At 36.6% G+C, this 27,671-nt stretch overlaps 1 protein-coding gene and 1 long non-coding RNA gene across 12 annotated transcripts in view; one reads left to right on the top strand and one right to left on the bottom strand.

Moving 5' to 3' along the window:
* The window catches only part of grik4 (glutamate receptor, ionotropic, kainate 4), a 388,678-nt gene that overhangs the window by 271,522 nt on the left and 89,485 nt on the right, over window positions 1–27,671 (bottom strand). The window lies entirely within an intron of this gene.
* LOC125248147 lies at window positions 152–2,551 on the top strand. Its single transcript, XR_007180255.1, has 4 exons — window positions 152–538; window positions 768–798; window positions 1,045–1,125; window positions 2,282–2,551. It is a non-coding gene; the product is annotated as an uncharacterized LOC125248147 (long non-coding RNA).

Below are 27,671 nucleotides of genomic sequence, written 5' to 3'. Positions count from 1 at the left end.
TTTTTAAAAGAAGTTTCGTCTGCTCACCCAGGCTACATTTATTTAATTAAAAATACACACTGTAAAACTTTACTGTAAATTTACAGGAAATTTCTAACAGTATTATACTGTACTTTCATAAAAACAGTAAAATGCTGTATATTTAACAGAATGTCTGTAAATATACAGTAGTTTTCTGTTTTCAGCCCGTTTCACTCGTAATACAGTATAATACTGTAGAAGCATTGCATTATGGGATTGATTTTTTTTTACCGCGCTCATTTCAAATTTCTAGGCCAGGCATACATTTTAGCTTCTCTCCCAACGCTTTTAGTGTTTCACGTCGACTCTTCAGGGTTTAATGTTATCATTAAACGATATTTGAGTGAATATAGTGTGCAGTTTTAAGCTTTTGAAGCGTCAGTTTGCCTGAGACGCGAGATGACTGGACGGCGCTGCTGAGAAGACGTTATTTTCGAGATGTTATTTTCCGCCTGATTAATCAAAACGTTTGCCTGTGTCGAGAAGACGGATAAACGATTGTTCGGCTGAGAATACGGTAAGTCAGTCTTTTCTGGAGCTTTTAGTTCGCGTTTCTATGTTGTCATGATTGGTTTGATCTTGAAATGTTAAACTTCTCATGAGCAAACGGTTAACGTTACTCTGTTCTCAGCGCTTCATGCAGTAACACTGATGTTTCATGTTATAGACAACCTTAGCATATGTTATTCTTACAACCTGATTTTTAAACAGTTTTTTTTTTTTTTTTTTTTTCTCTCTCGTTTCAGGCTCAATCATCTGATGTGCTCCATTGTTTACGTAAGTGTTGTGCTTATTTTCAAGTGTATCAGGTTTATGACAAAGAATTCAGTGAATAAACGATTTTATTTTGTCAATTATTTTAAGCAATATTTTAAGATGCATCTTTTCTGAAGTGTAACAGGAGACATTACTGAGATCATATGCTTAGCTGTGAGTCCTTGTGTTCACAAAAATGCTATGGTGAATGAATGCAAAATATTCACTTCTCTCTCTTTCTCTCTCTCTTTGCTTTTCTGCTTTTAGGCTCTTTGACATATACCCTAAACATGGCTCAAGAACCAGGAAGGGGGAAAATGACCTTCTGTGAAATATGGTTATGTTAATGTAAGTATTGCACCTAATTTCACATGTGATGTAATCAGGTTTATGGCAAATAATGGACTACTTGCACTGAGGCTTGTAACACATGTTTTGAAATAATAAAACTTGCCTATTTCTGCTTAGTGATCGATGCTGCAGTGTGTGTGAGACCTGATGAATAAGTTCAGGACAAACCTTCATTTACTTTTATTAAATATTTTAATCCCTATTTTTCATTGACAATCATTTCACTGTGTGTAATTCTTAGTATTCAAATTCTTAATATTCAAAGTATATTTGTCAGTCAGCTGTCAGTGTGTTACTGTTTAAAGGGTTAGTTCACCAAAAAATGAAATTTCTGTCATTAATTACTCACTCTCATGTTGTTCCACACCTGTAAGACCTTTGCTCATCTTCAGAACACAAATTAAGATATTTTTGATGTGAGAGCTTTCTGTCAAATGTCGCAGAGACACATGGATTACTTTAACAATCTGTTTCCTACTGAACGTGTAAGTTGTGCTGCTGCCTATGGAGGAACAGAAAGCTCTCAGATTTCATCAAAAAATATCTCCATTTGTGTTCCAAAGATGAACAAAGGTCTTACGGGAACGACACGAGGGCAAGAAATTAACAACAGAAATTTAATTTTTGGGTGAACTAACCCTTAAAGATGAATTTAAATATTTAACATTGCTAAATGTCTCGAGGCAGGTACCACTTATTTATTATACTATTTTAAAAGACTGGGATAAGAGCTCCAACACACACAAGCTAAATTCAACAGGTATAAAATATGAGAAAAACGGTAAGAGAAAAACAGTAAGAGAAAAACAGTTAATGAGAAGACGAGCAGTGGACTGCAGCAGGTTAGTGTTGTATGGAGGGGAGCTGAATGCTTTTACCAGAAACTCTCGAGATGTAGTACGACGTACAATGCGGAAGCAGTTGTGCATATAGTCCATTCAATGAATAAACAATTTCATTGAATACAATTATAAGCATTATTTTTTTAGTTGCATCTTTTCTGAAGTGTTAATTGGACATTTTAACTTGCTGCAATCAAATGCTTAGGCTGTTAGTCCTTATGTTCACAAAAATGCTATGGTGCATATATTCACAATATTCATTACTGTTTTCTCTCTCTCCTTTTTTTTCTCTTTCTTTTCTGCTTTTTTAGGTACTTTGACATCAACCATGAACACGGCTCAAGAAACAAGAAGGGAAAGTGACTTCCAAGACTGGCAACACTGTGCAAAAAAGGAGCAGTACTGAAAAACTTGTAGGCCTACTATTTGTTTTTACTCCACATTTGAAAAAATGTTAAATGTAAATAAGATTGCTGTATTGTTCATTGATAACTGCTGAGTGCATTTAAAATGTTGACCTTTCAACATTGCAATTTTCTGCTTTTTTCCATAAAAAAAATAATAAAAGTTTTAAAACTCAAGAGTATGTTGCTTTCCATTTCCTTTGCCATAACATAACAAAAGTATATTTTTTAATTATTTAATGACAAATATAAGTGTAGTATGAAAAGCTGTATAAATGCAGTTAATAGCTGTAGATAAACAGTATAATGCTGTAAAAGTACATAATGTTACAGCAGGATACTGTATTTGATAATTACAGCACTATACTGTAAATGTTGTTTACAGAAGTAGTACTGTAAAAATACAGTAAGTGGCTGGCAACCCAGCTGCCAGTATTTTACTGTAAATTTACAGCAAAAAGTTTTACAGTGCAGTAAAAACAGTAATATTGTGAAATATTATTACAATTTAAAATAACTGTTTTCTATTTGAATATATTTCACAAAGTAATATATTTCTGTGATGGCAAAGCTGAATTTTCAGCATCATTACTCCAGTCTTCAGTGTCACATGATCCTTCAGAAATCATTGTAATATGCTGATCTGCTGCTCAAGAAACATTTAATGTGTACAATTGTACAAAATATTTGTGTACAATATTTTTTTCAGGATTATTTGATGAATAGAAAGTTCAAAAGAACAGTGTTTATCTGAAATCTAATCTTTTGTAACATTATAAATGTCTTTACTGCCACTTTTGATTGATTTAATGCATCCTTGCTGAATAAAAGTATTCATTTCTTTAATTTCTTTTCAAAAAAATAACAATAAAAATTCGTACTGACCCCAAACTTTTAAACGGTAGTGTATAATGCCACAGAAGCTTTGTATTTCAGATAAATGCTGTTCTTTTGAACTTTATATTCATCAATGAATCCTGAAAAAAAAAGTACACAACTGTTTTCAACATTGAAAATAATCATAAATGTTTATTGAGCAGCAAATCAGCATATTAGAATGATTTCTGAAGGATCATGTGACACTGAAGACTGGAGTAACGATGCTGAAAATTCAGCTTTGCATCACAGGAATAAATTACTTTGTCAAATATATTTAAATAGTACAGTTATTTTAAATTGTAATAATATTTCACAATATTACTGTTTTTTACTGTATTTTTAATTAAATAAATGTAGCCTTGGTGAGCAGACGAAACTTCTTTTAAAAACATTAAAAATCTTAGTGGTTCCAAACTTTTGGACTGTACTGTATATATATATATATATATATATATTATAAAAATCAAATCTCATTTCTCCGATCTCTCACCCAAAAATGTCCCATCTCCTCGCCACACTCCTGTCAAAATAAAAAGCACAGAAAATTCCAGAATGAAACAACCAAAAAAATAAATAAATACTGAATAGAGCGTCACTCTTAGATAAGATAAAACTGAGTTGGTAAAAGCATTTTGCTTCCAACTTCAATTCCACAGTACATATCCTATTCACACGATTACCTCTGATGCACACGCTCCACATGTGCACAATATATGAAATCCGAGTCATATTCAAAGCCTGGACTGATTGTCACTGTTGTGTGGCGGTGTCATCAATCTTCATTGTTAATTCATAGAATGACACAATATAAGCCAATGGAATGAATCCTGAGCCTCAGCGAGACCACCAGCCAATCTGCTGCACACTGCCAGATTGACGGCTAGCGCAGGGAGCCCTCCAGTTAGGAAGGAATACAGTTCGCTATCAGCCTGAGCCATGACCCCAATTGAAAAGGCATATGCAATGTGCTGTGGGAGGAGACCATACGGTGGAAAAAGCCAAAGCCAGCTGCAGGGGACCGATAAAGCCATTGGAATTCATCGGCCGTCTTAAAGCCTGTCGCCCTCCCCAGGTGGATTGACTGAATGCGTTACCTGACACAAAGAGAAGCGAATGCTACAATGCACAAACATGGTCATCAACTCAAACATGCCATGAGGATCAGAAACTGTGATGTCATGCTGGTAATGCGCAGACGCAGCGCCGGGACCGTCTGATGAACTACTGGATTGAATGGAACAGAGAAGAGAGTAACAGAGACAGGCAGAGATGGAGAGGCTGGCCAGTTAGCACAGATCAATTTCGAAAAGCAATAGCTCAGCACTTCTGGGCGTGCACACCTCATTTTGCTGCATACAGGGAGTATTTGGAACAGCACTTCACCTGACATCTGCAACTTGTCATGACATATTGAATAGTGAAGTAAAATGTCTCAGTCAGTGGAAAACAATAGAATTATATTCCTATTCTGTCTATAGACCCATTTAGATGGGACTACTACTGCCCTATAGGCAAGACTGCATTGAATTCACAAAAAAGCATTATAAAAAAAACTACAGGAGAACTTATGTTCAGCTAACTCAGGGGTCCTCTGTGAAATCTCATCCTGTAAGAATGTCTGTGATTGCGATATAGTATCTTTTAACAATGTTTCTCATTTATTTTTACTTTTGTCGATGTCAGCTAAAACTGAATTTTTTGAATCACTGCCTGGTGCGCCTTCATTATCTATAGACATTTTTGTTGAGTTTCTACATAAAATAGCAGTTGGTTCAAGTACTTCTGACATCTCTAATATATGTAGGATATAATGTACAGTCAGTTGGTCATTATTGCAAAATAAACCCAGACAGGGTGATTATTTGTGATAATGACTGAGTGACTGTGCATTATCCCAATTTTTTGTATGGACACTTAATAGAAAAATACGTATAGGGCTGTCACTAACAATTACTTTGCTAATCGAGTAATCAGTCGACTATTTTGACGATTAATCGAGTAAGCAGATTTTTTTTTATGGTACTAAAAATAGAACTAAGCAAACAATAGCCTTAACAGCCTGTAATTTGCCGTTTACAAGACATGGGTAAATTGCAATGGAGGTTGTTTTTTTTTTAAATCGTGTACTTGGATTTAATCAAGGAATCATGATAGTCCTTTTTATTTTTTAAAGTTTATAGACTTTTTATTAATGCTAGAACGACAGAATGACAGACAGAACAACAGATAGATAGAATGACAGACGGACGGACGGACGGACGGACGGACGGACGGACGGACGGACGGACGGACGGACGGACGGACGGACGGACGGACGGACGGACGGACGGACGGACAGACAGACAGACAGACAGACAGACAGACAGACAGACAGATAGATAGATAGATAGATAGATAGATAGATAGATAGATAGATAGATAGATAGATAGATAGATATAAGGCTGGACGGTATGGCCAAAATTTATATCACGATATAATTCTTAATTTCGGTCGATACGATATAATTCTGATATCGATATGAACTATATAATAGCCTCAGAAAAACTGCCAAGAACAGCCACAACGGATGTCTGTACCTACAAACGTCTGAAAAATGAATTTGCCAAATCTATGAAATCTCTTCCTATAAAACTACATAATATTTTAGAAATAAAAACAGTACAAATAAATTTATGTTCAGCTTTTATTTGTATTTAGCCTTCATACAAACATAAAAATAAACATAAGACTCACTCACTTTAGTAATATTAATATCTTTAACATTAAACTATAACATAGGCTGATTTTATTATTCTTCACGGGTCATGAAACCCCAAAACACTTTTTTTGAGATGTAAACAGATATGTATAGGCTGCACATCATTGAAAACACTAAAGGTACTCAATGTTATTCATAAGTGAAAAATAGTTATTTTTGCATTTTTCATAGCGATTTCTGTCTTCCTGTTTGAAAAGCTGAGTCGGAGCAACGTCACAAAATCTGACTTAATCGTGTACTTTCGGCCCAAGTATGGGCATGGTCGAACATGCTGACGTAGACCGTTTCGAGCGAATCTCGACATATATATTCATGACATAAAGCTAATTTAATCCAATCACTGCGCTGTAGTATGCATAAGATTATAAATGCAGTATTATGCATGAGGAAGCATCACTTCTCTCGGAAGTGGATTGTTTTGCTGTAATCTACCAGCACAAATGGAAAATATGTTCACATGAGATCGCATTACAGCGGAGAATTCAAATAACACAAAAGTGCTGCTCATTCACCTCTGCCTGCTCTAGCTGCGTTCAAATACGCAAGCCGTAGGCTGTTTACCTCAGCACAGCACGTGTGTTGTTTGTATTTTGCTCACGATGCAGTCAGAACTGGAGTTTGAATACGAACACATGAAAAATACGATTGTTTTTATGATATACAGGTGGAGCGCGCATATGCTCGGTTTCAGCGCGAAGCACCGCGATGAGTTTAATAACACTAGCCACGTGACACATAGCTCATACAGAATAAAGTATCCGTGTTTAAAGTTTTTATTTCACACATTCTCCTGCGCCAAACATTAACCAGCACGGTGTAGTTGCACACATATTTTCATCAAGTTGTAGAAGCTTGTTCCGTCGCATTTGCATCAGGTGTACTCATTTTGTAAAACTTGCCCTGTTCGCGTTTGATCTTAGCGTACAACTGTTGAGCACTGGCTGGTGGCTGCATGTCTCTGTGGTGTACGTCATCACGCAAATAGCCAATCGCGTTCTGCTCTTTCTAACGGCTGCGCCTCAAGTCAGTGATGCTGTAATGTATATATCGAAATACCGGAAATGTGTTTAAAAATCATATCACCGTTATTGAAAAAAATTATATCGCGATATATATTGATATTGAATTATTGTCCAGCCCTAGATAGATAGATAGATAGATAGATAGATAGAATTATGTGATGACAAACATTAATCATTCCCCATCTGCACTTTTCCTAACAGCTTAATTAAATTTGATGATAAATAATATTGCACTTGGACCTATTTGTGCATTGTGTCACACTTTGAGAGCACATTTTCATTAAAAGACATAAGAAATTTACTCCTAAACAAGAGAAAGAAAATGAAAGGCCAAAGTGTATGGAGCCAGAGAAGAAGAATTAGTTTGCTGGGCCTCTAACCAGAAAAAAACAGTGATTCATCACAGAGCTGGAGCAGGAAATGATAAGAATGAAGTGTCTCAGAAAAGGAAGTGCTGTTATCTGACATTGTGAAAGAGAGAGAGTGAGGTGTGTGTGCCAGAGCCATCACAGGACAGAAGAGTCTCATTTAGGCATCAGTGGTGAATAGCAGTGAACTTCCTCTGGTCTGGAGACTGTGACGTGCCTGGACTCATGAGCAGCCATTTCCTGAAGCCGGGCCTTAAATCAGACACAGGCAGCAGCTGGGCCATCAGCATCAGCCACCTCCAACCACAGGCTCGCAATCCTGAGAAAGGCCACATGGGAAAACAGCAGTGCCGTAGCACCCAAAGTAACACTCACTAATTCAGTGGTTCGCAACAGGTAAGTCTATTCCGACAGGATTGTTGACAGAAGGGAAAACAAAAGTCCAACTAACTATCTTATTAAACAAAGCTAGGACAGCAAAATAAAAATAGGTATACCAAAGGAAAAAGAAAATGTTGACGTCAAGGGTCGTACATCCAATTAAAAGTACAGTATTCTGGCATGGCAAATTCATCTTTGGAAGAATCTAGTCAAATTAGCAAAAAGTCAACATGGACAGATTGAAAAAGCGATTAATACATGACAATTCTTTATAGCCTCTATAAAATAAAATAATATTAAATGAATACATTGAAATTTTGTTTGCTTTTTTTTTGGTACTACAGTATGTTGAGCTGCCACTAGGGCTGGGCGATATGTAAAAAATATATATCGATAATCGCCTGCTTCTGCCACGCCCCATCCACCCCGCCCCCCATCAGAGACAACATGCTGACACGCACAGTAAACACACATCAGTTTGGTTGCGCTTTATCTGACAATAGCCTGAGATTCAGTAGGCCTAAGCTTAATTTAATTAAAGGTTAAAGGTTTGTTTTTCTTTTCTTAGATTGTACTTTAATATAAAACATTAGCTTTGTTGTTATGTTAGTGTTGTTAATAATATCCACACTGCTCTTATCAAGTGTTTGAATTGAATTTTAACAGATATCACTGTAAAGGTGGACATTCTTGTGGTGATTGTAAGAATGATAAATGCATGTTGATGTCACATAGCAATGTGTCTTGCCAAATTTTTATAAGGTCCGATGTTTCTCTTTCTTTTTTGGTGTTGTCACCTGAGTAGACATTTCATGATGATAGCTAGGCTACATTTAATTTCCTCTATTTTAACATGTAAGTTTTTTTAAACTTGTAGTTAAGCTGTGATGTATTTGTAATTTGTATTTGTTAAAAACAAATTGTTTTGTTCTGGATGACCAGAAACGGAAACTGTAATTTTGACCTTCAACCGTCTGGAGGCCATTGAAGTCCACTATAAGGAGAATAATCCTAGAATGTTTTCATCAAAAACCTTAATTTCTTTTCGAATGAAGAAAGAAAGACATGAACATCTTGGATGACATGGGGGGGTGTAAATTATCAGGAAGAGTTTATTTAAAAGTGGACTAATCCTTTAATTCCCATAAATTCCTATAAATTCCCGTTAATTCCCATGGAAAGTTTCCATCGTTAAAAACTCCCAGAATTTTGCAACCCTACATTTGTTACAATTCAATGATTTGAGCAATAACAATTTACTTAATTGAATGTATTTTTACAACCTTGATGCTCTAAATTGTCATTTCTAATTTCAATGTACTGTTTCCACTAGAAAATGAATGGTTGTAAAAAGCAATTTATGAAAACGGTGTTGGATATTTAAGAACTAGAAAAAACTGTATCTCTATTGATGGTCGATCATAGTCCTAACGCAGAAACCAATCGAGAACAACTGCCATAGGTGTCACAAGATGTCAGGCATCAACAAAAATCAATTAGGATAATGATGTGACAAGATATCTGCATTTTTTGAGACTATGAGAGCTGCTGTGTGTTGTGTTAATACAGTCTTTTTTCAGATGGGCTGACGGCTTAAACTAGTCTGTATCACTTTGACTTTCCAGCCTGGGGAACTTTGAGATATGCACCAGGAAGACAAAGCTCACCAGATGGGTAATTTCAGAAACGTAGGTGTCATAGTGCAGCCTGTTTAAGAAGACAACAGCGTTATAAAATGCAACATAAGGGCACCAGTGTGGGCGGTGCAGAAATGTGGACATTTACAGCTTCAACCTCCAGCAGATGGATTACATGTGGTGATTAGAAGCCTTATGACTGTAGCAAACATCCCATTATGGATTTACGTCAATCCTTGTTAATTAAACAGATTGTCAATGTTATGACACAGATTCTGCTCGCCACATCAAGCACGTGTTCATGTAAACAGATTCGGTCTTAGTCTCTCATAATTTAGCTGGTTTATGCTTCATCAGCAAGCAACAGCACTGGCTCCATGGATCTCATTCAGGACATGAGGAGAGCTGATCACGGTTATCACGACACTCCTGAGGACTACATTTGCAGCTCATTTTCACAAGTGCCGCTCACAAATGCACACACATACTCTAGGTCTCTTTCCAAATATAGCTCCATTGGCGAGGGTTGGGTATAGTCACTAAGGCACTGCCAAGCGTAGCTGCTTCAATAATTGAAGCAATTTAAATGACTTTCACTAAAACTCTACAGAAAAATCACAGTTCCCATATATTTAATTACTAATGCAGATGTTGAAATTCATTAACATATTTAAAAAAATTGCTGTATAAGTGGAAGCATTTCCATTTCCATCAATTGTAAGTTTTTGGACTGAAAACAAATGCAAATATGTGAAGACAAACGTTCATATGGTGCAGCAAAATAAATCAAAAAAAAAAAAAATTTATAATAATAATAATCTGGCAAAAATCACAAACTAAAACCATTAAGTCTACCATTAAGTTGCACCCTGCTAAGATAAAACAAAGACTGTCTTCAAGTGCAAAAAAAAAAAAAACCTCTTTCATTGACGTCTTTCTGATTGCACACCGGCTGCCACCTTGAAACTGCGTCAACAACAGAATGAGACCTGAAAACACAAGCCTGACATTAACTCTGAAGTTCACTTTGATTATTATAGGACAATATGTCATCTTTATCTTTCCCTGCTCGAGCTGATGTCATTAGACTGTTTCATTAAAGTCGCTCTGTGCAGTGAACTCATTCAAACTCATACTGCAGCTCATTACGGGCCCAGGGCTGCATTTGCTCATAAAGCACCCACATATCTATCATTTACTCTCTGTGCCTCTGTGTGTAAGAGAGCTTGTGTGTGTGATGCTTGTAACGGTACATTACATAAGTAAACTTGTGCTCCATCTAGCCAGGGAAGCAAATGGACCAGAATCTGAAACTGGACAGAACCGATTCCTCATTGGACAGACTTCATACGCCATCTCGACCGCTCCACTGTAACATCACGCACAGCCTTGCCACAAAATATATTCTAACATTATTAACGAATGCATAATAGTATCCGAAAGGACTGTAACTGATTATAATGCAGCCAGAAGCCTCAAGAGCAAGAGTGGGACAAGGTCAAAAACAAATTGACGCGCAGTGGGTGAAAGGGTCGTGCATTAGCTTGCAAGGACAGTCGTCACCAAAGCTATTTCAACTTAGAACAGTGTGCAACGCACATTGCTAACTCAACAAGACAACAACAGATAAAATGAAATTACAGAGAATTGAAGCAGAACAAACATACCGGTGTAACGTTTTCATTTAGTGCTGTTTTTGACAGCACAGATGGAAAGAGAAGATATTGTCAGTTATAGGATAAATATAATATATTGCGGCTGAAAAAGCGGCTTTAAAAGTAATGTGTTACAATATTGTTTAAAATTGATTATTAAAAATATATAATTATATAAATAACATACATAGATTTTTCAATGTAAACAAAACAAAGATTATTGAAATGTTTTACAAGAAAATATTAATTTCAGTGTTACTTGCCATTTGTAAAAAATTGTTTCTGCACCATTTTTTAATATTTATTAAAAGTACAGCAACTAAAGTTACGTTTACTTTTAATGAAAAGTAACATGTTATAGTATTGTTTTATTGTTTCATTACAAGTTACTAGTTAAAACTGTAACTAAATATGTATATGTATGCTAAATATGTTTTTTTTTTATGGAAGGTAACTGAGTAACAATATTGTAACATTACTATATTTTAAAAGTAACTATTATGGTTTAAATTTAACAAATAAAATTTTAAAGTAAACCCATTCGCTTACATAAGACACGTTATCCCCACCAGTGGTGACTGAATGCTGCTTCATTTCAAAGGCTGCTTTCTTTTTGGCTCTCTAACTCCTCTTCACTCTTCCTCAGGTGTTTTGTCATCTTCCTGTGATGTATGTGTGAAACTATAGCATCCAAGAACACCTTGACCTTGGACTCTCTCACTCAGTGAGAATAAAAGCATTCTTTCCTTTCTTGAGATCCCAGCCTCCGTGTTCTGACACCCACCGTCATGATGCTCCTAGATTACAATGTATCTGCGTAATGTAGAGCCAAAGCAAGGTGAGCCAGGACATATGCATCTCTCAGATAAGCATCTTGTCTGCAAGCAATAGATTGTGTCGCTGACTGTCTTCAATATCCAAGAGCCTTGGACTAATTTGACGGTCTCAATTGAGGATCGTCGGACAGTAATCGATTTTTCTCCCACTCAATTGACTGTTTGAATCAGACAATGGCCTGGAAAAACAAATATTATTCCCCAAACATCCCCTTGGAGATTCACTAGAAAGGGTCTGATCAACTTGCTACAACAATCCTTAAGTCAACCATAGTTCTCTGCACACACACACACACACACACACACACACAAATCTAAGTTCTCTCCCAAAAGCGAGTTGCCTTACGTGAAAGTAAATGATTCAAACACCAGGCCACAACTCTGCTAGCCACATAAATTATGCTCTGCGCTTAACCAGAAACTAATTTCACACTTAGATGCTGGGAAAAAAAGCATCTTAAATCAGCCCAAGCTGGTTTGCAGTTCTTAGTTGGTCTTCCAAACTGGTCAGGCTGGTCTGTTGGCTGGGCTTAGGGTTTCAGTTGGTCAGCCTGAGAGCCAAGCTGGTCGGCCAACTACCACAAGGGAATTTTTTTTTTTTTTTTTAGAAAAAGTACTGGTAATTTTCTGCCATTATCTGTTAGGCTCATACAAAATATGGATTTAAAAAATACAAAAATTCCTTCATATTAGCACAATACATTGGGTCCATTAGAGTAGACCATTCCATTAGTACTGCATATACACAAGCAGAACATTTACAGCTACAGTGAGTGTGAGCTCATTAGCAGGAGACCTTTGCTTATAAAAATACTGAGATACATTTCTATAGTTAATTTCTATACTGAAATAAATACACTACAAAACTCAGCTCATTCAAAGACAAGCAAGTGTCTAAAATGCCTGTACACAGTTCAGTTGAACAATACATTTTGAGAGTGCAAGGTTTATCTGTCAGTCAGCTGAGCATGAAATTTGTAGAGATTAGAATGACCGTGTTTCAGAGCTGTGTTATAAAATGGTTGGTGTATATACATACCGTTATTAAGAATAATGCACTGTGATTTCAATCACCAAAGAAGACACCATAATCCAGAGAAAGAGAAGAAAGGAGGCAATTTTTTACTATTAATTGAAGAAAAGTTAGGATTAGTTGGGATGTATACTGTCTACGTGCATGGTATTGTAGGGAGTCTATCCATGAAAGTCAAATCCATGATTTGTATGATTGTTGATTATTTAATGTATCTGTAGTGGTCTTATACAGTAACATGATGGCTATAATTACATTACATTTATATTTACAGTTTATGTATTTACAGTGTTCCTTATATTTTTATTTGCTTTATTAGTATCTGCGTATATTAGTTAGGCTTAGTAGTTCCCCTCTCACTTGGGGTAAATTCTTGAAAAAAAAGGTTCAGTTGAGTATGTGTGAGAGAGAGAGAGAGAGAGAGAGAGAGAGGAAGAGGAAGAAAAATAAGGGTCACAAATGTAAAAGAACGAATAGTTGGTGTGTAGGGGCCCCATACATGGAATTGCTTAGGGCCCCCAAATCACTAAGTCCGCCCCTGCTTATTGCAACAACGAATACATGCAATTCTGCCTCAGAATTTGAATCATAAGCATGTATAATATGATGCCTTAAAATATTGCCTCAGTCGGCAGCTCGCTAGGTTTTGGAACAGCGCGATAGATACAAATTAAAATAATAGACAAGTTTTTATCAAATACATCAGAATTCACACAATACACAAAAAACTTTCTCTGTGTACTCTTCCCAGAGGCTACTCATTTTATCTGATCTATAAGAGATGTTGATCTTTGCATTAGTAATGCAAGTAGGTCAAGAACCGGAGCTCTGTATGAGTCTACACATGAATATGGTGATTCTCAAACTCTATATCTGGAAGGCTCACCCAGCCATCAGACTGATGAATGCAGTATTTGGCAGGTCAGCATCACATGTGTGATTTATGGCAGCATGATCCTGAACAGTGTTGATTGGCCTGATTGTTTCATTCAGTCCCAGGAGCTACCTGAGCTGCATACAGCTAGTCAAGGGAAATCTGAAGATTTGCTTTCATGGTCAGGTAAAGATTGAAGAATTACTATGAGACTAGGTTCAAATAAATCTACTTTTGGACTAGCTTCTATTTGCAAACTTTCTGGGATCTCCATGCAAACAAAACAGAGAAAATATTGTCGTAGTGTGCAGATGGTTCCAGTAGCATTCAGTCTATGAAATGAGTCAGCGCTGTGGGGAGCTGCAATCTCATATTTCTTTCTCTCTATGTTTTCTTTACCTTCATCCGAGATGCTACCTAAAATAGGGAAAAGTTTTGCAGATGTGCACACATCAATTCCCTCTGTGAAATTTGCATCTGAGGTGAACGCTCACCATCTTATTCAGTATGTGATGTGTTAGCAAAGCCTGGGTTCATTCTAGGAAAAGACTCATTATCAACAGGCTAAACATTAAAAGCCCATTCAGTTACACAGCAGCATCAAATTACATTATGATAATCTCCATTGTCAGAGACAGATTTTGAGAAAGGCCTTTGGGGACACATGCAAGCATACTGGCAAAACAACCTTGAGACATCTGGTACATTAGAGAGGTGAAAGAACTTTGCATATGCTGTTAAAGTGTGTGGAATCATTCAAAACATTCGTAGAAATGCCAAATGAATTAAATTAAAGCAGAAAAACATGGTTATGTATGGGTCTGTTTGTGTGCGGACTAATTAGGTGTCAATAATTCATGGAAACTCTAGAGATGATCTACCATATCAAACCTTCCTTATGTCACAGTAATGAAGTGCACATTTTCCTGCTGCTGCTTCCACATGGCCAACCAATACAGTTCAAATATATGTATACAGTAGTGGTTGAATGATATTTCACCAAGGTCTATTTCGCTATTATTATCAAATTATTTTTTTACAAATGTATTGATAATTTGTTTTGTCAATCTGTAAGATTTTTTTTTTCATGTTTTTGAAAGAAGTTTCTTATGTTCACCCAGACTGTATTTAATCGATTACAGTAAAAACACTAATATTGTGAAATATTATTACAATTTCAAATAACTGTTTTTTATTTGAATATATTTTTCAGCAGTTACTCCACACATGATCCCGCAGAAATCATTCTAATATGCTGATTTGGTGCTTAAGAATTTTTTTTTAGTATTATCAACAGTTGTATTATTAACACTTAGTATTATTAACAGTTGTGCTGCTTAATATTTTTGTGGATATATTTTGTTCAGAATTCTTTCAATAGAAAGTTCAAAAAACAGCATTAATTTGATATAGAAATCTTTTGTAACATTATAAATGTCTTTACTGTCATGTTTGATCAATTTAATTTGTTCTGGCTAATTAAGAGTATTAACTTCTTTTTTTTTTCTTTTTTTTTTTTTTTTTTAAGTTACTGCCCCCAGATTTTGAATGGTAGAGTATATACATTAAAATTATTATTGTTGTTTTCTGCATTTCCTGATGTGCATAATTCTAGAACCAGGCATGCAAATAAAAGCTATTGGCAGGTGCAATTAATTTTTAGTGAATTCCCCCGAGTAGTGCGTTGCAGCACATCTAATGGAACATCAGTCAGGACTCGCTGGACTTGTCTGGACAGACGTTTATGAAAGTCTAATGGGCCCTCTGCAACTGAAGTGGAGTGATAAGAAAAAGCCCTTTTTATCCAGCTACACAATGTCTCTGCCATCACAGATTGATCCAACAAATACAACAGCTTGTGTTTGTTGGGTAAACAGACTTAAGTGTGAAATTACAGCTTTGGATTTGCCTCCTATACAGTGTCACACAAGATTGTGATGGCTGGAAGACAATTTGTGATTCTTTGCTACTTTCATTTTCACAAAGAATCAGAAACATGAATGAACAGAAAATTAATGGAAACAATGTTATGCAAGATAATTAGTTTTGTACTATAAAGTTGGTGTATTTTGAATATTCTCTTTACCATAAAGCTCCATATTAAATATAATTTTATTTTTTAATTCCTTCAGTATTTGGCACAGAAGTTTTACAGTTTTAGTTTCAAAATATCAAACTAAAATGGAATAAAAACTAAATTTGAAAAAAACAAAAAAACAAAAAAAACAAAACCCCAGCGAATTTAAGATTAAGAAAAAAAACTTTCTATGACAGAAAGATGAATTACCATAGTTTAAAGAGAATTATATAGGTGGAATGATGACATTTTAGTCATAAGGTAGCACACATATTACAAGATGGATCATAAGTATGAGTTATTGAGATCCACGTTGTTATTGTACACTTTAGTATGGTACTTAACATCAGTTTACTCTGGGGAGAAGGTTGCTGTAGTGAGGCTGTAGATAAAGTGTGGGTGGAAAAGAATGACAAGTACATTTGCTTAATCAAGAGAGATGCATTCATTGGTGGTTGTCTGAGCTGTTGCATCTGAATGTATAATGTCTATCTCATCCATAATCTTGTAAACCTCTGTAATAGAAGTTACATATCTTCTATACTGCAGTGTATACCAGCAAAAGCATCCAATTAACTCCACAATGAAGCTCAAATTCAATAACAACTCAATATGGGGTCCAGGCTAACTGTCGCACTATACTTTATATACTATATTTTGGAGGTTATGTTGTATTATAAATACAAATACTACAAAGTGTTGACTTAAAAAAAACAAAAAACAAAAACAAAACACTTGAACATTTCAAAGAACCATTTTGACTTATAGATACAACTCTTGTGACAACTAACCCTGGTCTCTACTACATGATGTGCAATGTGCATCTACCTCATGGGAACAATAAGGCCGTGTGTCCACCAAAGTAGAGGGCTGCATTGGGTTTGGGCTCCCGCGGGACCCACGGGACCCAATGCAAATCTCGCGGGAGCGGGCGGTTTTACCTTTGCTGCGGGCGGGAGTGGGCGGTCAGAAAACTTTGCGGGAGACCCGCGGGGAATGGTGGAATTTGGCGAGTAATAGAAACGGTCAACAAATGAAGTTGAGAGGAAAATTAAAGCGGCTCTTTAATGACAAAAGCAAAGCAAGACAAGTCAGACACTTGGAAACAATTCTTAAAATTCGCGCGTTTTATTTTGAGCATTCTCGCATGATCTATTGCACCGTCAGAGAGGGCATTCAGTGTGTGTGGGCGGATCATGGAAGAAAGACGCACAAGTCTGCGACCGCAGTCAGTCAGCAATATACTTTTCCTGGAGTAAGTAGCCTAATGCAAGGCCCAGTGATCATTAGTTTAAGTAGGCTACGTTATTTTTATTTATTTATTAGTATTATTTATTTTCTTTTTTGCATTGCCTGTTAAGGCATTCTATTTATTTTATTTATTTCGTTTTATATTTAATTTGTTTAAAGTAGGCTACATCTAGTCTACTTTGTAAGTCCTATGTACAGGTGTTTATTTAATAAGTTAAAGTTATTTCGTTTTGTGCTTTGGCTTATTTACTTAAACTGTTATTTAAACTGCTTGTTTAGTTAATCGTTCGGTGAGTGTGTATGCAGTAGCCTAGCCTGCGTTCAAAAACTGAGGTGCCGCTAGTTGTGGTTTTGTTTTAACGGTTAATGTTTTATAACGCTAATAAAGAAAAATACCCAATGTTTTTATCACGTGTGGTGCTTTGTTTTTGCAGCTACTTTCTTATAAACGCAATCATGTTTAAAGTCTGTTATTCTGGATGTTAACTTGAACGAATTTAGTCTGAGAGTATTTGTTTAGGCCTGTTTTCACAAGCTCTGAGAGAAAGTCCGCGGGAGCGGGCGGGTTTGGACACAAACATTGCGGGCGCGGGCGGGAGTGGAACACGCGGGTTGCGGGAGCGGGCGGTCCTGGTCAGACATTCAGCGGGAGCGGGCGGGTGCGAGTTAAGGAAATCAGTCCCGCGCAGGGCTCTACACCAAAGCGTTTTTAGCTATCTGAAAACGCTAGGCGCTCTGCTTAAAACGCCCGTCTGTGAGCGCTTGAGAGCGCTTCTCCAGAGCAGCGTTTTTTTCCGCTTTGTTGCTATGATACGGAATATCCACGGCACTGTTACTTATAACTGATTTTGCAGGTAATTTGTTTCAGACTTAAAATGTTGACACAATGTGAAATTACTGTGCTATGTATTTTCGGAGAGCAGCAATATTAATTTCTCATCCATTTTGTTCCGTTCTCTGTTTGTTGATGTTGTTGTACAGCAAGAATGTTGTGACAGTTGGCCGGTGTTGTATTTGTCCCGCCCCTCCTCCACTCTGATTGGACAGCTGGCTAAAAAGTGACAGTGATGAGCGCAGCGTTTTATTCAAAGTTGAACGTTCTTCAACTTGAGGCGACCAGTAAAAAACGCTGAGCTCTCAGCGCTTGAGCGTGAAAAAGACGCTCAGCGCCTCGTTACGCTCCTGCCGTTTAAAAAACGCGGCGCTCCCACTGAAAACAATTGAAAAAGTACGCTAGCAGCTGGAAAAAACGCTTAGGTGGACACACGGCCTAAAGGAACCTGCTTCTTCTGATTACAGACAAACAAAAGAGCAAGAGACAGTCACAACACCCAGCTCTGCTTTAACCACCAGCTACAAGTGACTGGAATCTAATCAGTTTTCCAGCACTGACTGATGCCCAAGAGTGCAGCAGGTGAAAACAAATCTGTAAGGTTTAAACATGGTTAGATTTCTAATTATGGAGGACTCAGATTGCTGACATAGCGAACATTGTCCTAATAATGCCCATGCAAGGCTGTTCAGCTTCAAATGTGCTGATGGAGGAGGATGGGCCATATGGTTTGAGCCATAGATCCATCTTTAAGACCTCAGGGCTTGTAACTTCAGGCCTTGACATGAGAAATATGTCAGATTGAATCCTGAGCACATTCCCAAGGTCCTATAAGAATCATCTAAGACATCTCTGTCTTAATCTTTCAGTGTCTGCTTCATACCATACTTGAGTACAAATGCATACAAATGCTTTGGACTAAACGTGACTGCATATCCTGCAGCCATAAAGCTAGGCCGTGATTTTCCCGTAAAGCTGTCAGTCGTGCACTGACAGACCACTTTCATAATCCAATAACTCCGCAAGCATAGAATGTCAATCCAGAGCTGCCATGCAGTCACAGCCCTCTGCGTCTCACCAAATGTCAACATGTTAATCTATACCATTCCCCTGCCTTATAGGGGTAGTTCACCTAAAAATTAAAGTTCTGACATCAATTATTCACCCTCGTGTCATTCCAAATCTGCATGACTGACTTGTGTGAGACAAAAAAAGAAGAAATTTTGAATAATAATGAAAGTAAATGAGTCAAGCTATAAAATGTCAAACAGTAAGCAATGCATCATAAAAGTGTGACAAAATCATTAGACTATTGCACTTTATTCTATTTCTAAAAAGTAATAAAATAGATCTGTGTGAAGACTGAAACTAAAATTTAAACCATTACACAAAAAATGCTTTCTATTAAAGCAGATCCTTCCAATAAATCGGTTTATCCAGTTCGCACAACAGCTCTGAATGATTCATTCACAAATTGGCTGCTTCAGTCATTAACAGTCTAGATCAGCTCTCAAGTACAAATCACTGATTCAATGAGTCCGTCATTAACAGTCCAGGGCTGCATTTTCCAAAAGCATCGTGAGCTAAGTTGATATTAGAGACCATTGGTGTCAATGGTTCTACTAGCCTTACGATATTAGATGGTTCTACTAGCCTTACGATATTAGAGACCATTGGTGTCAATGGTTCTACTAGCCTTACGATGCTTTTGGAAAATGTAGCCCAAGTCTATTCTCAAGTTCAACTCGCTGATTCAATTATTCAGTCATTAACATCTCAGGGCCACATTTCTCAAAAGCATCATAAGCCTAAGTAGATTGTAGAACCACTGGCATTAATGGTCTCTATGATCAACTTAGCTTACAATGCTTTTTACCTCACTGATTTAATAATTCAGTCATTAACAGCTCAGATCCATTCTCAATTTAAAATCACTGATTTAACAATTTAGACATTAACAGCTCAGATCTATTTTCAAGCTCATCTCACTGATTTAATGATTTAGTAATTAACAGCTTAGATCTATTTTCAAGCTCATCTCACTGATTTAACGATTCAGTCATTAACAGCTCAGATGAATTCACTGATTCAATTATTTATTCACTGATTCAATTATTTTGGCCTGCGTCCAAAATCACACACTCTCTTGAGTGGGGACTTATTTTTAATAAGTAATTATTCACAACCACTAAAAAATATGTTTTATATAGTATGAAGGTCCCAGGCCTTAACCACTATGTACTTACATTTAAATTAATCATTTGATACAATGCACTTATTGTGTACATACATGTTTTTACATTGTACTTATATTTTAAAAACACCTGCATGTAATTACATCTGTAACTAATTTCTGTATTTACATTTATAATTACACTGTTGACCCATCCCTTACACCTTACCCCTACCCTTAAACCTACCCATACCACCAAAGCTTTCCCTAACCTTACCCGTATCCCACCTCAAAAGCAGCAAAAGTGTTTTGCAATTCAGTATGAACTCAATAAGTACATTGTACTTATTTTTTGATGTAAGAACATAGTAGTTAAGGCCACTTAACATAAAGTGGGACCAGAATGAATGTGTATAGTATGAATGTAATCTGGACGTACATTCGCCACGTTGCCCTAATCATGTGACCTATCAGCGTCAGTTGCATAACGTCACTGCCATGCAATCCTCTCCAATGGCCTCATGGGATAGTAAAGAGTCCATTCATTGTATGCAAACTTCAGAATCTCATCTGAAGTAGCGGGTACTTTTTGCCTACTTTTTCATGAATTTGGACATAATTCTTTTGTGACATACTGTTTTTCATCTACCATATAGTTGGGAAGAATGCGATTTCGGATGCAGCCCTATTCTAAGTTATTATAAGTTCAAATCACTGATTTAATGATTCGGTCATTAACAGCTCAGATCAATTCTCAAGTTCAATATACTGATTTAGTTATTTAGTCATTAACAGCATACTGGAAAAGAAGATTACCAGAGAATGGCGAGTGAAACAGATTTCAGTCTGTTTCTCACATAAATCAAATGTATTCAGAATACTTGGAATATAACACACCAGTTATACAAACTTTTTTTTTCTTAGTACTTTTGTGTCATTTATAAAGCTCCAGTCTGTGCACAGAAAGTCCACAGAAAAAAGTCATATGACATGGTATAGAACAACATGAGGGGGAGTAAATAAAAAAAAAATTAAAGCTAATGTGTACTAATCCTTTAACAATATTACCTTAGCTTGTTTAATTATTAATTTGATAGTCTTTAAAAAGGACCCAGTGGTCCAATCCAAACAGCATCTATAGCTACCTCCAGCTGCGAAAAAACACAACACGGTGCTAGCGCTGCAGTTTCAGTATCAGTGTTCAATTAAAGTTGTTATGACAGTGTGAGCGAGTAGAAGACAGGACAGTGGAGGAGTGAGATGGACTCCTCAGGCGGTGTAGAGATCCAGCTAGTCGTCAGGGTGTGATATGGCACCGAAAGATAAGACTGTAACTCTACAGTCGGTTGATATATGTTCAGCACTGTTAGCAAGGCTAGATACACAGCGTGAAAGATATAAAAACATGAGAAAAAAGAAAGATACAGCAAGCAGGCTTCTCTGCGTGCAGAAAATCAAACTACAAACACTATTAGGGACCTATCGTCAATCTAGTGTCATTAGGAAACAGTTGTTGTGTCGGCGAGATGCCCATTCAATAAAAATAGAATTACGGCACTCAGTATTTCTCTGAAGAAGTCATTTAAAGTGTAAATTATGAGTTTAAAAGCATTAAGGGTAATATCCAAACATACTCACATGATGACGGCTCCTTGATGGCACACTGTAAAACAAACTACCGCTGTCAAGTACAGAATATAACTGACGTTGGTATGACCTTTTGTCAATATGCCCATTACATTCATGACATTTACATGCCATAACGACGGAAATAGTAATCAATGTCAAAAATAAGTGCGATTGGCTTGACATTAAACAGCAATTTTAGATGTCAATCATTTTTCTTTATGGAATTTGCTATTATAGATCATACTTCATTGCATATTAGCTGAACTGTGCAAAGTTTCTCATTCTAACTTTTTAACTGTAATAATCAGTTAAAAATATTATAACAATGAAATTGAACTCAGACGTTACATAAACGCAATGGATACCATTAACCTGAAATCAGTCAATTCAAGTTATTTGCTCTTCAAAATGGAAAAAGTTCAGCCCACACCAATTTGCGCTTGCTATTTTGGCATCACTTGCACCCTGCACTCTCCATAAAACACAAATGCTATTGTTTGCATCAGAATATGATTCATTTTGCAGAGGTGTATCTGTCGTCATGTCTCAAATGAGATGGTCATGTGGACAGGGGTTGACATTGACTCACCCAGAAACGGTGCAGTAAAACTCGTCATGGGTTGTAATGAGCCACTGGGCGTTCTGCTGAGAGTGCATTGTCACTTGTGAGAGCTTCATATGTCACTGTGACAACCGCTGAGACAACACAAGGTGAAGTGATATGGAAAATATGAGGACATTAGTGTCTGGTCAGGCAGGTGATTGCAAGCGCCACTGGGAAGGTCGTGAGCTACTGAGCAAAAATATTTCCTGGTCACAGACTTCACAATCATAATGTATCTCAGAATATACAGTATAATGGTATTTATGTCTGCAAACACCGAATCTGACTTAATTTCGCATTGAAATCTGAATAAAAAATATATATATATTAATAAAATAAAATATTAATTTAGTCTACTCTTGATTGATTTTGATATAATCGTTCATTTTAGCTTGTATTTTGAATTTTAATTAGTGAGAAATAAACATGATCCTGAGTAACCTTTAGTAAGCTAAATTATAAATGCATTTTAATGTGAGCAATGACAACTAGCTTAAATTGAACAGGAATGTTATATTAAACAATACAGATGGTAAAAAAAAAAAAAAATCTGCATTTTAACACAGCATACATGTTCTTGTTTTATTTGCTGTGGTTTTTATATTGTGTATATTTTAGAATGCTACGGTATAAATAGCAAGTGTTATTAGTTATTATCAGGCATGGCAACATGGCAAGTCACAAACAGTGACATAAATTAACTCAGTAATCCATTTTTAAATCATGCCTTTTTAGAAATGCCTCAAACGATGATTGAATTAGTTTCAAACAATGTTTAAGCATCTACCGACATGTAAGCTTATACTGTATGTAAATATATATTTTTGGCATTGCAAGAAGACCAAAGAAGTCATTAAACAAATAAAGCACAAACAGGAAATGATGAGTCAAGCTTTAACTTCACACTACAGCTTAATTCCTAAATCCTTCCTGTCACTTCTGACAAATGGCAAACTTCCTTATGTGCCTACAAGAATTTAAATGAACAGATGATCATGTCGGCTAACATATAAGCGATGTAATTGATGATGATGATTCTAAACAAATGGAGGTTAATGAAAACGAGAAGGTGACAAGTTGATTAAAGAGAGAGTGAAAGAGCGCTCAATGAGCAATCAGTCTCAGAGAGCTGACAGAGCAGCCAGAACAAACGACCTCTCTTCACCTTTCTGTCTGCGGCAGTCTGACCATCAATGCCATTTCTTCCCTGCTTATACGGCTGTATGTGAACAAACACCACACACACACACACACACACACACACACACACGGCAAACAAACGGCATCCCATTTCATTCGCATCATTTACATAAGAAGTTATTGGGTCTTTGTGGCAGCTTCAGGCAGGACCTTACAGCTGAACCCAGAACAGAGCGAGACACAGAGGCTGATGAAACAGGTGCAGCGATGGCGGTCTGTGGGGAAGACATCAAAGGCGCAAGACTGGGGAAAAAAAGAGCACTACTCACAGAGCCTGAGAAAATTACAGATTTTAAGCCTCACACAGAGAAACGGCAAATAGGCCCACATCAACAGAAACAATATGCCAAATGCCACCAGCCACTAAGACCCAAAATAAACCACAGTCAGAAAAGGGCACGTGGAGAATGCGTTACACAGAAACAAAACTGTCTTTGAGCCAAATCGAATGCAACTGCCACTGATAATATCGATTTATTGCCATCGCAGAAGAAAATGAGGAAATTGGAAATTAACATCTGGATTATGTCATCAACGAATAGTGAAAATGTTTTCATCTGCACATTAAGACTGATTTCATTTCAGATAAAGAATGAGTTTCATTTCAAGTGTCAAAGAACGAATTTTGTGGGATGAAACATTTAAATGAAATTACATCCTGCAAAGATTATATGTAATTTGTGTAAAAGCATCAAAACTAGAGGCAGAAATGCTCTTTAAAAATTTATTTAATTTTAGGAAAAAGAAAAACAGTCTAGTTTTTCAGTCTCAGGGACAGAGAGCAAGTGAAAATAGATGGGGGAGGACATTCACCCTTCATAATATATTATAATGTGACAGAATTAAGGTCAATGTGGCTTTGGGAGACAGTTTATGAGGGTGTTTATCCAACATAAATCCCAGTTCAGGTCAAATAGGGCTGGTGTGACTGATGATGAAATGTACAAACTGCATCTTTCTTGTTTGTCACCATTCTCTGCTACTTAAAGGTGAAGTACATAAATCTTTTCAGTGTTTCAATACTGCGAGTCAGCCATCTCACCTCAACCTCCAGCACAACCAATGGCGTAAATTGTTTCTTTTTTTCCTTTTTTTTAATGAAAGTCAGTGGGGGCCAAACCATATGTATGGACAAAAAAAGTTAATACATTCTTAAAAATATCTGTGTTCTAATTCACAAAATAATTTGTGTTTTAAAGAAGAAAGTTACAGGTGAGGATGAGGATTAATAAATGACAAAATTTTTATCCCTTTCAGGATGATGAGAGAAATAGTGATTAACATAAAAGTAAAATTGTTGATTAAATGTGTGTACATTTTCAGTTGACACCAATTGACCCTACGCAAAGACCCGCCCCCCTTAGTTACTGTTGCTTTGTCCGACAAGCCGTGGCACTGTCACGCCACACGCAGTGAAAAATACATCGCGGAGCAAAGAGGAGACTGACAACACGTCGACAGACAAGACAGAGCAGGTTATTTATGTAGTTTTTTTAAGAAATTCCAAAAATAAAAACCATTTTGTGGCTCTTTAATGTGTCGTGACAGATTGCTGTAGCTCCTCAGCTCAAGCGGCTCGTGAACCAATCATCTCTTCCTACTAGTTTATACTATTTATAGCATCAAATAAACATGAATGAACATGAGAAGGAATGTTGTTTCAAACACGTAAATACATCAGTACACACCATTTTTCAAGTTTAAATCCAACGAAGTTAATCTTCTAACTCCTGACTGCTTTGTCGGACAAAATGGCGGATTCTGCGTTCTGATTGGTTAGATCACTTGTCAATTAAACTCCCAGCGAAGGGTCAATTGAGACTAGTTTAAATACTTTTTTGTCTGTGCATACTTGCATAATGTGCATACGTGAATGAGATATAAATTAACACACAATTTACTGAGGCTATCGGAAACCAATAAGCATGGAGAATACTACAGGAATTACAAAGTAAGAGATATAGAATTGATAAGATAGTGTGGCTTTAAAAGAGCCAGTAATAATAGGGAGCCCATGGCCCAGAAAAGAGGAAGAGAGATGGCAGAGCAGCCCAGGAGCCAAGCTCAGCTGCCAAACATTTTACCCCCAGTTGCCCAAGAGGGCAGAGTTCAAAGAGTGCTGACAATAACTGCATCCAAAAGAGAAGAAAAAAAGAGAGAGAAAAAACCCTAGCATCGGTTACTGTCATCCATTATCCTGTCTTAGACTTTGGGCCTTAAGCAAAACCTGAGAAAGCTCACAACTACTGAAAACAGAAAGTTATGCACAAAAATATATATATATATATATAAAATGGAAATGGGGGGAAAAAATTGTTGCATATACAAGGTCAAGAAGTTTGGAGTTCTCAATGTATTCAGGTTAATAAATGTTATGGATACCCCAAATATGGCTGAGCACGTGATAAATTGCAATTTCATTCTGATTATGGATTTTAGATATGAATTGAGATGAATGTTCTCAATTTATTTATCAATTGACAGACCTAATGTAGTATATATATATATGTGCTTTCTGATGGAAACAGTGGACTGTTTACAAAGGTCGGGGCTGCTACATTGAGTGATTATGACAAAGAACTTGCTAGATAATTGCTAGCAAACAAGATATCTGTCTGTGTTTGACAAACAGCCCCTTCTGATGCACAGTCTATTAGCCACCCCTAAATGTCAAGTAAAAAAGCCAGTGAAATGTGATTGGTGGTGTTCAGACTGAACCTTCACTTCTTAATAGATGGTTCTAGATCCCAATAAACTACAATATCAGCATGCGTAAAGTCGACGGCCAAACCTTTGTCTTGTCAGACCAACAGCCTTAAAAGTAAAGGCAAAAGAATTTAAATGTGAATGCTTATAAATAGAACTAAAGAACAGGGACATTTGTTCTGGTCAGGACAGGACTGTCTAGAACAACTCCAAGGTTCATGACCATGTGTCTGCAAAATTAAGCTCAGGTGCTTCACTTTAAGGTCAGGCCAGGCTTCCAGCCATATTTGATAATGGCAGGGGTTCAGCAGACATTGACCGACAAATTAGAGGTTTTTCTTTGGTCCCATAATGCCATATTTGTCTTGATCATACTTGCTGGGGAATTGAATTGGTTCACTTTGTATTAACGTTAGTAGGGAGCATTTTGAAATGGCAACCAACAGATAAATCCAAATTAGTCTCAGCAGACCACGTGTCTGTCAGAAACAGTCCAAATAAAACAAATCAGATAACTCTTTTAGAAAATATTCTCCATCCGCAAGGAAGTATTTACAAGACACCGCATAAAATGAACTGAAGAATCAATAGAATCTGTCATCAAGTACTCAATTTGTTCCTCATCAAAAGCAAATGGATGCAGCCAAAATTCATTAGGATGACTAAAACAATGACAGAAAAATATAAATACTCTTGTTAATTTATCTAATGATTTTGCTTTTAGGCTGTTTATGCATTATTTGCTAAATTTAAGCCTGATGGTTGACAGGACAAGAGAATCAGAAGATTGCAATAAATTCCCATGAAAGAGAGAAGTGTTTTTACTTTGTAGTTACTTTGAAAGCTATTAAAGTCTTCCTTCTAAATTTAAGCAATTAGTGCTTAACCACCTACAGTGCTCAGCGTAAATGAGTACACTCCCTTTGAAAAGTAACATTTTAAACAATATCTCAATGAACACAAAAACAATTTCCAAAATGTTGACAAGAAAAGTTTAATATAACATCTGTTTAACTTATAACATGAAAGTGAGGTTAATAATATAACTTAGAGAACAAAATTTTCAGTTTTACTCAAATTAGGGTGATGCATAAATGAGTACACCACAATGAAAGTCTCTGGAGCAAAGCTAAATTTTAGATTACAAATGTCTAATTTAACAAGAATTCAACCAGGTAAGTCTAATTATTCATTACACAGGTGTCCAGCAGACAGTTGACTATAAAAGGGTGTTTAAAATCCCTTCCCATTTCATGCTGTCAGCAATGGCACCACATGGAAGAGAAATGTCACAAGACCTGAGAAAGAAAATCAGCAAAGCTTTACTTATCAGTCAGAATACTACAGCAAAAGTGGTAAAAATTTTTTAAAAAGATGGAAC

The sequence above is a fragment of the Megalobrama amblycephala genome, linkage group LG16, assembly GCF_018812025.1.
Source record: "Megalobrama amblycephala isolate DHTTF-2021 linkage group LG16, ASM1881202v1, whole genome shotgun sequence".
NCBI lineage: Eukaryota > Metazoa > Chordata > Actinopteri > Cypriniformes > Xenocyprididae > Megalobrama > Megalobrama amblycephala.
The sequence above is the reverse complement of the archived record's forward strand: the minus strand, read 5'-3'. Positions and strand labels throughout refer to the sequence as shown.